Source organism: Oreochromis niloticus, linkage group LG17 (assembly GCF_001858045.2).
Source record: "Oreochromis niloticus isolate F11D_XX linkage group LG17, O_niloticus_UMD_NMBU, whole genome shotgun sequence".
In the NCBI taxonomy this organism is placed as follows: domain Eukaryota; kingdom Metazoa; phylum Chordata; class Actinopteri; order Cichliformes; family Cichlidae; genus Oreochromis; species Oreochromis niloticus.
In genome coordinates, this window is record NC_031981.2 from 25,407,779 (window position 1) to 25,420,723 (window position 12,945).

General features: G+C 40.3%; 1 long non-coding RNA gene across 1 annotated transcript in view; it reads left to right on the forward strand.

Moving 5' to 3' along the window:
* Positions 1-11,262: 11,262 nt before the first annotated feature.
* LOC109195057 (uncharacterized) overlaps positions 11,263-12,945 on the forward strand; it is a 28,996-nt gene continuing 27,313 nt past the window's right edge. Inside the window, exons 1-3 of the long non-coding RNA XR_002056728.2 lie at positions 11,263-11,406; positions 11,648-11,809; positions 11,876-11,971. This is a non-coding gene — a long non-coding RNA (uncharacterized LOC109195057). The remainder of the gene's footprint in view (positions 11,407-11,647; positions 11,810-11,875; positions 11,972-12,945) is intronic.

The following is a 12,945-nucleotide window of genomic DNA, read 5'->3' on the forward strand; positions in this document are numbered from 1 at the left end:
GTTGTAGTGGGGGCAGTGGTTGTTTTGGTTGGTGTGGGCAGTGGTTGTGGTTGTAGTTGCGGCGGTGGTTGTAGTTGGGGCAGCCGTTGTAGTTGTAGTGGGGGCAGTTGTTGTTGTTGTAGTTGGGGTGGTGGTTGTAAATGGGGCAGTGGTTGTAGTTGTAGTGGGGGCAGTGGTTGTGGTTGCGGCTGTGGTTGTAGTTGTAGTTGGAGCAGTGGTTGTAGTTGTAGATGGGGCAGTGGTTGTGGTTGTAGTGGGGGCAGTGGTTGTGGTTGTAGTTGCAGCGTCAGTTGTAGTTGGGGCGGTGGTGGTAGTTGTAGTTGGAGCAGTGGTTGTAGTTGTAGATGGGGCAGTGGTTGTGGTTGTAGTGGGGGCAGTGGTTGTGGTTGTAGTTGCGGCGGTGGTTGTAGTTTCGGCGGTGGTTGTAGTTGTAGTTGGAGCAGTGGTTGTAGTTGTAGTTAGGGTGGTGGTTGTAGTTGGGGCAGCGGTTGTAGTTGTACTGGGGGCAGTGGTTGTGGTTGTAGTTTCGGCGGTGGTTGTAGTTGGGGCAGTGGTTGTAGTTGTAGTTGGGCTGGTGGTTGTAGTTGGGGCAGTGATTGTAGTTGTAGTTGGGGCAGTGGTTGTGGTTGTAGTTGGGGCGGTGGTTGTAGTTGTAATTGGGGCAGCGGTTGTAGTTGTAGTGGGGGCAGTGGTCGTGGTTGTACTTGCGGCGGTCGTTGTCGTTGGAGTGGTGGTTGTAGTTGTAGTGGGGGCAGCCGTTGTAGTTGTAGTGAGGGCAGTTGTTGTAGTTGTAGTTGGAGCAGTGGTTGTAGTTGTAGTGGGGGTGGTGGTTGTAGTTGTAGTTTGGGCAGTGGTTGTAGTTGGGGCAGCAGTTGTAGTTGTAGTTAGGGCGGTGGTTGTAGTTGGGGCAGCGGTTGTAGTTGGGGCAGCAGAACAGGTTGGTCCACTGGCTATGGTACCAACGCTCTGCATGAAAGGTAGAGAACCCAGGCTTGAAGCAGCTGCACACAGGTTTGAAGATGCACAGCCGTAAGCTGGAAACGTTTTGGTTCCGTCGTTAACTGCAGATGAAACAGAAAAATTTCAGGATATGTTTTAAATTGGCTACTTTCAGGGAAGCTCAATATATTTCACACAAAGAACAACTAAACGGCTTTTTAAAATGTTTGGTTTATCTGACTTTAAATCCCATTACAGGGCTCTAGAGTGCGAGTGGTGCGACTAAAAAAAAAAATTTGTTCGCACCGGTGCAACCAAATATTTTCGGGTAACAAAAAAATTAAAAAATCTCTGCAACTCTCCATGTGGTCAACAACAGACACACGTTATGCCCCTATCGTGGACTAAACCAGTCAGAGATAGTCAGGGGCTGGACCTCTCTGATTGGCTGTGGTCCAGTTGAAAGTGCAGGTGGAAGAGAGAGGTGAGTAGCTTGAATAAAGCGATATCAATTCATTAACGGATTCCACACAAAGACGTAAACACAGCGCGGACCCGATGCATCAGAATCAGCTTTGTCTTTCTCAGCTTTCTCACCCGATGGCCCGAACACGGACACGCTGTCGGAGCTTACCGATTCTGATGCGTCGGGTCCGCGCTGTGTTTCCGTCTTTTTTGCGCTAGATTCTGAGCTGCAGGTTTTGTCTCGCCAACCAAAATTCGCCGAGCCAGCAGCAAAAGAAGCAGCAAACTACGCTTCACATTTGATCAATGTCGTCATGAATTCCTTCTGACTTTTGCTGTTTTGCTTCCACCACGATAAAAATCACACTTCATGCACAGCTCTCTCTCTCTCTCTGTACTTCAAGAACAGTTTCCCGTCTCAAATCTCTGTTTTCTGCATTATTCATTCGCTTATTACCCACCAGTCTACCGTTGTTTACAGCGCTGTCGGCCGCTGTCTTTTTCTTTTCTTTTTCTTTTTTTCACTTAAATGACCTCGGACAAGAAAGCCTAATTTCTGCTGTTCAATGCTGAAGAAATTTAAACTTCTTAAAATTATGCAAAATTGCAGAATGTTGCAGAATATTTTTAAGGTTATCTGCGATAAAACGCCAGACCAGGAAAATCTCCTTCATGTTTTTCTGCGTTTTATTCTCAGTTACTTTCACACAAAGGCATCTGCTGTGATGTTCACAATTCTGATGAAGTCTCACATGTATCAGTACTGATAAATGATCAGAATTATAATATTTCTGACTGTCTGAGGCTAAATTGAATCGAATCAGGACTTTGAGAACCAGAATTGAATGGATTATAGAAATCAGTGATGATACCCAGCCCTAGTGAGCAGCCTAGGCCTGACAGAAGTGGATGTAGCTGTGGGTAATAAGAAAAGATATAAAGAACTATTGACAACTTTTTTGTTAAGTTAAGGACTGATCCGTCTGAAATTCATAGCCAGCTCTGACATGGTGCCAACAATCTTTGAATGCTGAAAAAACAGCAGTGTATCCAGAAAACACATTATATGCTGCAATAAATGCACTGCCCAAGTGTCCCCTCTCCCCACTGCCTTTCAGCAGCAGGCAGCAGCAAACAGGTCGTCAGAGGAGCCAAGATGATGATTAAGTTTAACATTTTCTACAATATTGACAAAGCAATTTAAGCACAAGTTTGTTAGTTAATAATTTAGAAATGAATATTGTCTGTATGGACTTCCCCCCAAAGAAAGTGCACATGTAAAACTGCGGTGTTAAGCGATGTGGTTGAAAAATCTGAGTGCGCCTAACTTTTGTGCCGGTACGCCTAAATTTTTAAAGTTAGGCGTACCGGTGCGCCCATGTCAAAAAGTTAGTCTAGAGCCCTGCATTACAGTAACTTTCACACTTGTCTGTAACATTTCACAAAAGAATTTGAACTCATCTTTGATAGAAAACCGATGACACAACTGATACAACATAAAGACTCACTAGTTGATTGGAAGCACAGGTTCTCCGCTCCCTGACACTGTAAAGTGGAGGTGCACTGACTGGTGGAAGGGTCACAAAAGTTGCATACCCCACCATTATTTGACTGAGAAGCAGGATCTGAAATAGAAAAGAACATGGTTTCATTTCAGAACAGAGACCCTTGCAACATCAGAATATTGTTTTTTATTGCTTTATATTATTCTTTTGTTTTCAATGACCAACATAGTATTTAACTTACTTGGCAGAGTTGCTGAGTTGCAGTTATCTGTGTCGCAGCATTGAGCAGAAGCCAGAGCACTTTGAAAACCCAGGTTGACTGAAAATGTCTGAGAGGTTACGGCTGGACACAGGGAGGAAGATGCACATGCCTTGTAGATTTGTGTTGTCGTAGTTCCAGATGAAGTAGCTACAAATTCAAAGTGCAGTTTGTTAATGTTGATGAAACACAAATAGCTTCACAGCAGTTGTAATTTCGTGAAAATATGAAATATGATATGAGAAAACATTACCTAGAATGGTAGCTGTAACACACATTGGTTCCGATGAGGAGCATGGAAGTAGTGCTGTGCTTGAACACGTCAAATCTGTGCAGGTTTGACACTGAAGGGCTCCAGCTGCAATCAGGAGAGAAACACAAAAATGATGATCACAATTTAAATATATAGCAAATATGAGATGTTTTGAAAGTTCATATTGGGTTACAGCAGGTTACAGTTGAGTCAATACTACTCACTAACTTTGGAAAAAAATTCCAATGTAAGATTAAAAAAAAGATTTAAAGCTTTAAATTAGACTCTTTTCTAGCTGCAGGTAAAATGAGTGTAGTTACCTGTGGAGGAGAGTGCCCAGAGAAGAATCAGAGAAAACATCATCTTCATTGTGATGAACAGGTCAGTTCTGCAGATTACTGGAATCCGTGGACTGTGATACTGAAGCTGAGGAGCATCACTGCACCTTATATACTGAACAGGTGACCTCAGAATCGGGTGTGTTTACATTTTTACAGCATCACCATTCATACATTCAACTCTTCTTTTGTCAAATCATTATGTCAGAGCACCTTACCACACCTTTCTTCTTCAATTCAACAACAAGTATTCGTGCATCAAAACAAACAGAGGAATGTTTTTACATTCTTAACCTTTTAATAAATGAGAAAGACCTTGTGTCATTCATTCTTCATCTTTAATTTTGATTTTTGAAACCATAATTGCCTTTTTGTTCATAAAATCCAATTTGTTTATAACATCTGACACTTCCAAATAAAATCATGATCTTTACAATCATGGCTTTACATTAATAAGTATTGTCCACTACATATACTACTAATGATAAATCCTGTCTAAATAGATCAGGGGTAATCATTATATTTGTCCAAGGACCAGAATTTTATCAGCAGAAACTGTGAGGGCCAGATGCTCTCATAAAGTAACAGACTCACATTCCCTGTACTGCAGTAAGCCACTAGAGAGCGATTGCAATATTTTAAGCTTCATATTTCTGAGGCTTATGATGCACGCAGTGCTTTAGTTTGTGGAGTTGTCAGGAGAACGGCCTGAATATATTACATGCATGAAAAAATGTCACTCTTCAAGAGCCTTAAATGTTTTGCAATCTGATGTAATTTCATACAAAAGCTGAAATTTCTTAGCTATTGAACAGCAGAAACTGGGCTTTCTTGTCAGAGGTTATTGTTGCAAAACAAAAAAATCTTTTTAAAGCGCACAGCCACACTGTACACACAATAGACTGGTGCATAAAGCATCTATGCATAACAAGCAAATAAGGCTGATAGTGATTTATGATGAGAAACAGCTTTTGAAGCACACTGGAAGATGGAGCTGTACGGGAAGTGTTGGTTAAGGTGTACTTTTGGAACCAAGACAGCAAAGATAAATTAAAATTCATGCTAATGTTTTTCAGAAATGAAGAATAATTTTGGTCTTTTGCTGCTGTTTGGTGAATTTTGGTTGGAGCCTGGAAAAACTTGCAGTTCTGGAATCTGTGCTTTCAGAGTCAACTCTGGCTTTTCTGTGGAAACAGGCAGAAGTGTTAGCTTTAATGCAGAAAACCATAGCTTTAATGAAGAATGGACTGATACGTATGTACTCATAGTGCAAACTTTTAGAAATGCTGTACCTGGGTGCCTCATTTGCAAACAAAGAGTCACTGTTGCTAAATAATAATGTAGTTTCATGGAAATCATACAGTTATTTGTCATAATGGTGCTTTGAGTTTGTTTGTCTATGAGAGGGACAAAAATCAGAGATCCAACAGAGAACAAAATAAAACAAAAGAAAGAAGTCCAAAAAGAATTATTAAATTGCTAACAAATGTTGTGTTTTTAATCTCAAAATCAATATAACACTATCTGAAAAAAATAGTGATCATTGTAGATGTCTATTTAATCAAATTATACTACATAATAGTTTTCACCCCTACTTGAATGCCAGTTGTTGACCATTTCAATATAAAAACTTGATTTTACTCATTAACACAGTACACACAGTGTGGTGCAGTATCTGTTGGATTTTATGTGTAAGTTGAAAGAAAAACATCAGATTTTCCTTGATGCAAGAACTAACAATAATGACTGGGAGGTAACTGTCTGAATAAAATACAAAACATTGATGTTAATCACTCTTTATTTTCTTGCACCGCACCTGCTTCATTCTTTCCTGTACAACTGGTTTTCTTGAGAAACTGACGGCTTTGCGATCATTGGTGTAAAACCTGCTGCAGGTGTGGCAGCTGCCTTACCTGATCAAGATCCATACTTGATCATCCATACGGGATGCTTTGTACAGTTTGTTCTTAATATGATTGTTATACACCTCAAACAGCCAAGAAATCATCTAAACCTCATTATCTACCATTTCAAGTGTTTTCAAGAACAATCATCAAGCACAGCTGACGTTGTAACTCTGTCACACAGTCTTGTTTTATTCACTGAATTTACCACACCTGCTGTTGTTAAACGGATGTCATTGCCACACTCTCTTTGTAATGTAATAATAGCACTATTCAAATCAAACGTACAACATGCTGTTTCTCAAGTATGATCATGTGTCACACACACCTGACCTACGTACAAGAAGTTCTTTTTGTTCCGGTATGGCTTTCTGTGGCGTAAAAATAACGCAAGTTGTTTAAGATGTACTTAATTATAGGTTTGGCCATTACAGTAATTCTTCAGCTATTTCCCTGGTATGTCACCTGCACCCCAGAGCCTAGTTTTCTTTTAAATATATTCTTCTTTATTACTATTCCTATACTGCTTTACTCTGTTCTTTTTCCATGTTTTGGATGAAACATCTGAAACACTACTGTATGACAAACATAAAGTATAAAAAGAAGCCTTTGATTGAAACTGCAAGGGCAAAAACACAATTTTTATGTCAAGCTTGAAATGGACACTTACAACAAATCCCTTAATATGTTAGATGATGAAAACTACAATATAAATGACCAAATGTTAAAAGATTTATGCACTGTGACAATTTTTTTTAACAGCGAAACTGGGAAAACATTAGGGGAAGAAAAGGAATAGAATAGCGCTTTATTGTCATTGTGCGATGAAATTGTACAACAACTGTGCATGGAATAAAATAAAATGTAAACAGGTCAGCAAGAATAAATAACAGTTAAGACGAGTATATGCATCCTCACATATATGCATTCTGTGAAGGGTGATGGTGATGGCATCCTCTATGAACCGATTTGCTCTGTACACAAACTGATTGTGGTCGAGAGAGGGAGGTAGGCAGACTCTGATGTACTGAGAACTTCTGAGAACTCCTCGTCCTCTAGTGGGTCCTGTGCTCTGCTCAGCACCATAGAGCCCTGCTGGCTAAACCAAACCAATTCTTATGCCTTCAGCATGACTGGTTTGATAATTTGTCAGTGATGGTCTGGGGAGGGGCCTCTACAAGCTAGGCAACGGCAGCCTGACTGCTATTAGATATCAGCAAGAAATCCTTGGGACCATTGTCAGACCCTGCTCTGTTGCTGTGCATCCTGGGTTCCTCCTGGTGCCCAGCGTCAGCATTATTGTTAGCCTCATGCAGGATCTCAGTCATGCCGTGGATCAAGCATGTCTTAACATTACAGGCATGCATACAAGCACATAGGGACTGTACAAACTACTGATACTGATACTAATGCTGCACTGAAATTTCTACAAAATGAACTAGCCTACAGCGTGATGGGTGGGAAATCTACCCACCATTAAATGCTGGCTCTTCTCTGGAACTTAATTTCCAATATTCAGAATTACATTACATTAATAACATTTCAGCACATTAACAGAAAACAAATGTCAGCGCCTAGTAGTCAGAACATCCACATCACCTTTTGGGTAGAAACAAGTGTTTGATGGGTCCAAATGCGCCTGTATTTCCCTAAGTGAAAAAACAAAACAAAACATGGACTTATCACTGAGAGTACAATAATGGTCCCTCTTATTTTAGCTTTTCTTCAAGGTAGCTTGTATCTATGAAATACATTGCAAACACATCACATTACGTTACACATACAAATATAAAATTTGTATTTACTGTTAGTAATATTAGAGACAGTGTTGCTACACAAAAGCGATGGCTCTGCACGTCATGTACATGAAGAAGTTATCATAAATGTCAAGGGTCAATCTCTGGTTCTTCCAATTTGCAAGTCTGTTGAATGGCCTGCGTTACTTTATTTAAATGACATCCACTATTTGTATTCTTGTTTTAATCAGATAGATTTGTAATGTATTATGTCTATTTATATAGGATATATTTATATCGGAAGTGTATTTCTGGCTGGAAAGTAATATGCTATTTAAATAAAGATTTGTTTGCTGTCCTGTATCTCTTTGGCCATTCCTCTACACTGTAACTACAGCAGACGAACCAACCTGTGCACTGCCTGGATTGACTACAAAAAAGCCTCGGACTCTCTGCCCCTTCATCAGGAATTTGATGGGAACGTGGAGAATAACACTAGAGGCCAACTTCAAGCACAAGTCAGCATAAGTGTGGGATCTACCAAGGATATGCTCTGTTCTCACTGCTGCGTAGAACTGAACCTTCTCAGCCATTAACATTAACAAAACTGGCTGTGGATGCTGACTACATAATGGAGGAATTGTTAGCCACCTCCTCTAAATAGATGTCATAAAGCTGTTTGCCAGAAGTGAACGAGATACCAGTTCATTGATCCACACCACTAAGATGGTAAATGGTAAATGGCCTGTATTTATATAGCGCTTTCTAGTCCCTAAGGACCCCAAAGCGCTTTACATATCCAGTCATTCACCCATTCACACACACATTCACACACTGGTGATGGCAAGCTACGTTGTAGCCACAGCCACCCTGGGGCACACTGACAGAGCTACTGCAATGACATGAGAATGTCATTTGGACTGCAGAAGGTAGTCAGAACGGAGGGGATTGCACTACCAGAAGACAACATTGCATACATCGAGAAAAGCTACACATACCTTGGAATCCCACAGGTAATGGGACCCATGAAGAGGCTGCTAGGAAAGCCACAGCAATGAAATAACTACAGAGAATAAGGCCTGAGGGGTCAGCTATCCGTGCAGTTACCCTGCTGGGATAATAAGTTGGCCAAAGGAGGAGACAGAAGCCACTGACATCAAGGCAAGGAAATGCTTTACTATGCATGGTGGGGTTTCACTCCAAGTCCAGCATCCTGAGACTGTACGCTAAGCGGCAGGAAGGCGGCCAGTGACTAGTAAATATGTGAGAACCACTGTCCAGGATGAAACACAAAAGATGCATGAGAACACCAGGGAGATGGCCACAACTGATCACGTGTTTAGTGAATATCTCAGGTTACTTCCATCTAGCCATCTGAGCTGAATTCATCATATATAGGCTGTTTCTGAGGGACATTGCCTAAGGATAATATATGATTCAGAGAGCTTTCACAACTCTTATCATTACTCTTACTCATAACTCTTACAGCTACATTTTGTACCATAAGTGTGTGGATTTTTGTGCCATTACTTTAACAGCCAATTACAGTACGGATTGGAGGATGTGTCAAGGCACACTGTCTTTACCAAACACAGGTTGAACACCATGGAAATGTTTCTGTTTTTATTTCTTCATTTTTATTGTATTTTGTTTGGCCTAAGTATGACCACCAGCATGACATGGAAAAACAAAACAATAAATAAAATTCATATCAGTTTCAAACAGATTTTTTTCTTGTTTTTATTTATATATTTTTGATTTATAAATTTTATCTATTTTGTTACTGGTTTTACATTGAGAGCCATTCATGAAGAATCCCTTATGCAGTAGATTGTTCATGCCTGTAAAGTCTTTAGTATTGTTTCAGTTAAATCTTCATTATTATCAGATATTGATACTATTTTTCCTACTACAAGGAATGCTACAGTTCAACATTTCACACAAGCCTTAAAATGCCTAATTCCCTTGATAATTAAAAGAAAAAAGAAAACATGCAGAAAGTATGATATATCGAGCAAATATTGGTATGTATGCAGTTATTTTTTTATTTGTTTTATATTGATGCCTTTTTATTGAACCTCAGCTTCAGACAGACTCCAGCCTCTTTTATCTAAATTTGGATTTCGTAAGCCAAATCAGGTCTTGAAAAAGGGGTTTTCTGAGCCTTTCTTATGCTTCACAAGGTGTATCAAGCCTTTTTATTTTCTTCTAATAGATAATATATATGAGTCCAAATAGAAGATAGATGAATGTTGTAGTTGTTAGAGCAGTATTACACAAATTGTTATCACAACAGCTGACGTTCCCAAGATTTAAGACGGGGAGACTTAAAAGGCTGGACACTGCTGTACAGATGTTTTCAGACAGGCAGACTGGAACTGAAGTGCTGATAAATGATGACACTGTAGATAACAATCATCATTTCAGATTTTAATATTTATAGAAACGATTTTTTTTGTCATTTTGCAAAAATCAGAAAGAAGTATTTAAAGATGCTTTAACCAGCAGGGTGTGTTTTACCAGTGGGTGTGTAGGTGTTTTTTTGACGTAGCAGCCTAGCTGAAATAGCTTCCTTATTTCGTCAAGAGCCTTTTCCCAGGCCAACCTGGTGAATACAAACACTTTCTTAATGGGTTATTGACTCAGCATACCATCTTGTGGTACAAAGTGTTATTACATTAAACTAAAAACACTTTAACAGAACACAGATATTTTGGACATAAAATCACCCATGTTGTTTTTACACATGCTAGTTAAAGCTTTAGTTAAATTTCCAAGGTTTTCAACAATTATAAAACATATATTTACAATAAGTACTTAAAAAAATCTGTTTCAAAATAGAAACAAAAATATCTAAAAATAGATCAATCTTATTTTCTAAAAATTCTCAAGATGTCCAGATAATGTTTTTCCCTTTTCTTTCTTTCTTTTTTTTTTTTTTTTTTTTTGCAGATTATAACAAGAATTTTGTGAGAAACTTTGCTGGAATAGTATGGGCTCAAATTGTGGTCATAAATATTTTGTACTTGTAAATCAAATGTGTATTTGTGTAGAGTTTTGTAACCTTGTAAACAGAAATATATTAAAATTTTATCTTTGTGCATCTATAGACGAGAATTTGTGTGTAAAAAGGATTTTTGTTTATAAAAATATTTACATGAGTCATAAATTTTTTTGTTAAGGTCTGGTTACAGATACAAAGCAAAAAACTAAGTGCAAAACTCTGCACTCAGGTTCCCTGGCTGGGTGTGGATTTCAACTTACACGTACAAATTTTGACCCTGTCAGCTTCTTGGTCAATGTCATGTCAATCACAAATTTAACAATCCAATCAGAGAACAGATGGGTTTGGCTGTTGGAGGGGTGCTTTACAGAGCTTCAGGTCCTGGAGGAATAAATGCCCAGCATTTCCTTCATCACCACGCGGTGTTGCCAACTTAGCGATCTTATCACTATATTTAGCGAGTTTTCAGACCCCCTTAGCAAGTTTTGTAATGAGTAGTGCGTGCAAAACAACAAGTCCAAGTACAGATTCCAAGCACTGTAGCTCCCGTGGCGATTCCTCCGCGAATCCCACACAGTGCAAGTGTCCGTGGAAGTGAATGGTGACAACTCCAAAAACCCCCAGACCCATCCGTGACTTCTCTCTGTGACTGACTCGCCACTCCCAACTCCTGGTGACACAAAACACACACAGCTCAGCATGAAATCCACAGCAGCGAGGTCTTCACTAATTCACACGGACATCTATACTTAACAGGTTTGAGACTAGGATCCAGCGCTGACCAGAGCTCAGCCACACTCTTAAATATGGCTCCCCTGACGAGCCTGATCTGCTGCAGCTGGCCGCAGATAACGAGCAGCAGGTGAGGCATCCTCCAGCGCAGGAAGACTTCCGGGTCGCGATTCCTCAGGTGACCCAAAACACCTGGGAGCACACACTGAGAGACGGGAGCAAAAAAAGAGAGAAAACAACAAAACACTACACACAGAAAGAAAATAAACAGGTACAAAAATTTATGAGCTCTGGGTCCTTAGACCCAGGCCATGACGGCATTATACTGAGAGATCTATGGTTTGATTTCTTTGCATGTGTGGGTTGGATTGGTTGTTACTTCATATCAATATCACCTTTAGCAAAAAAAATAATAATAATAATTCCCCTCTCAGTTTTGTCGGAAGGCCAGTTGGCTGGTACGTGAAGTGCACCCACAAGTCTGTTTTTAACTCAGTAATTCTACCCACAAGGGCTCGGCAGGGAGTGAGAGTCACAGGTGTCGAGCCTACTGCAACAGAAGGAGAGCCGGATTATTGTCAGGTAGAGAATACCGGAAGCAAGATGAGTCTTTACTAGAGATCATGCTTACTTGGAAAGTGAAGAGTAATGTGCTCCAAGGGAGATGCAACCAGGTGAGTATTGAGGTGAGAGGCGAAATGAATGAGCCCAAGATGTCTGACATTTTCTTCCTGTTGCAGTGATCTGGCTGAGCAGAAGAGCAGCCAGGTAAGATGTCTGAGCATTGTGTTCTTCCAGACCACTGAGGAAAAGCATCCCACAGAGAAATTAAAGAGGTGAGAGTTATTGTTAGGTTTATATTGTTGGATTGTCATTTATGCTTAGAAATATATACTCATATATGCTTAGAAGTATATAATCGTTTGTAGATTGAAGGAATGTCTTATCCTAGGAGGTCTGCAACAACCCTGTCTACCGTGAAAAGGGGAGTACGTTCTCTCCTCTTCCAGAGTGTTCTGGCATAAGTCACACACCTAGGGTCATGAGAGAGGTTGTATCTTCTCTTTCTGATATATGGTATAGCAAACACACCTATATCTGTTTAAGTATAAGAGCCCTTTGTTATGGTGGACCGCTGGGCTCCTACACCAGCTTTGGGGAGTCGTTCACAGGGTCACATCTTGACACACACACACACGCATACCTACACATACACACAAACTGGCACTCTTTGTTCACATGTATGCGTATGTGAGACGTCATATGTTAATGAACCTATACATATTCATGTAACCACAATAAAGAGCAGTGCTACAGGGGAGCTAACTGAGAGTGACAGGGGTTCGAGCATCAGGAGCAGCGCTCGTCACAGCTCTCTCCCTCGTGCACGAGATCATACAAAGAGCTCTGCCTGGTGTCCAATGCTTTTTGCCATTGTAGTAAAATTGTATCTAATTGTTCCAGCAAGGGGTTTGTGCTAGACAGACCCATCAGTTATGTGCATATTCTATCCAAGAGAGCTGTGTAGACCAGAACGAAGGGTTCTGAGACATGACACAGTAAAGGGCCCTCTCCAGTTCCTGATTCAGTCCTTTACTTTGAACATTACCTAAGCTTTGAGCACCTGTGTGTGCTTGTTAATTATGGTACCCTGTTTGGAAATGACGATACAGATTGGGTCTAATGGTTCCATGAGGTCTGTATCCTTCAAGTTCAGGTCCTCTACCAGAGGCCTTGGAGGTTGAAGGTCCTGCGCAGTATTTTTGCTGTGCCTTAGGACTGCCCTCCTTTGGAGGTCTCAGATGTTGTT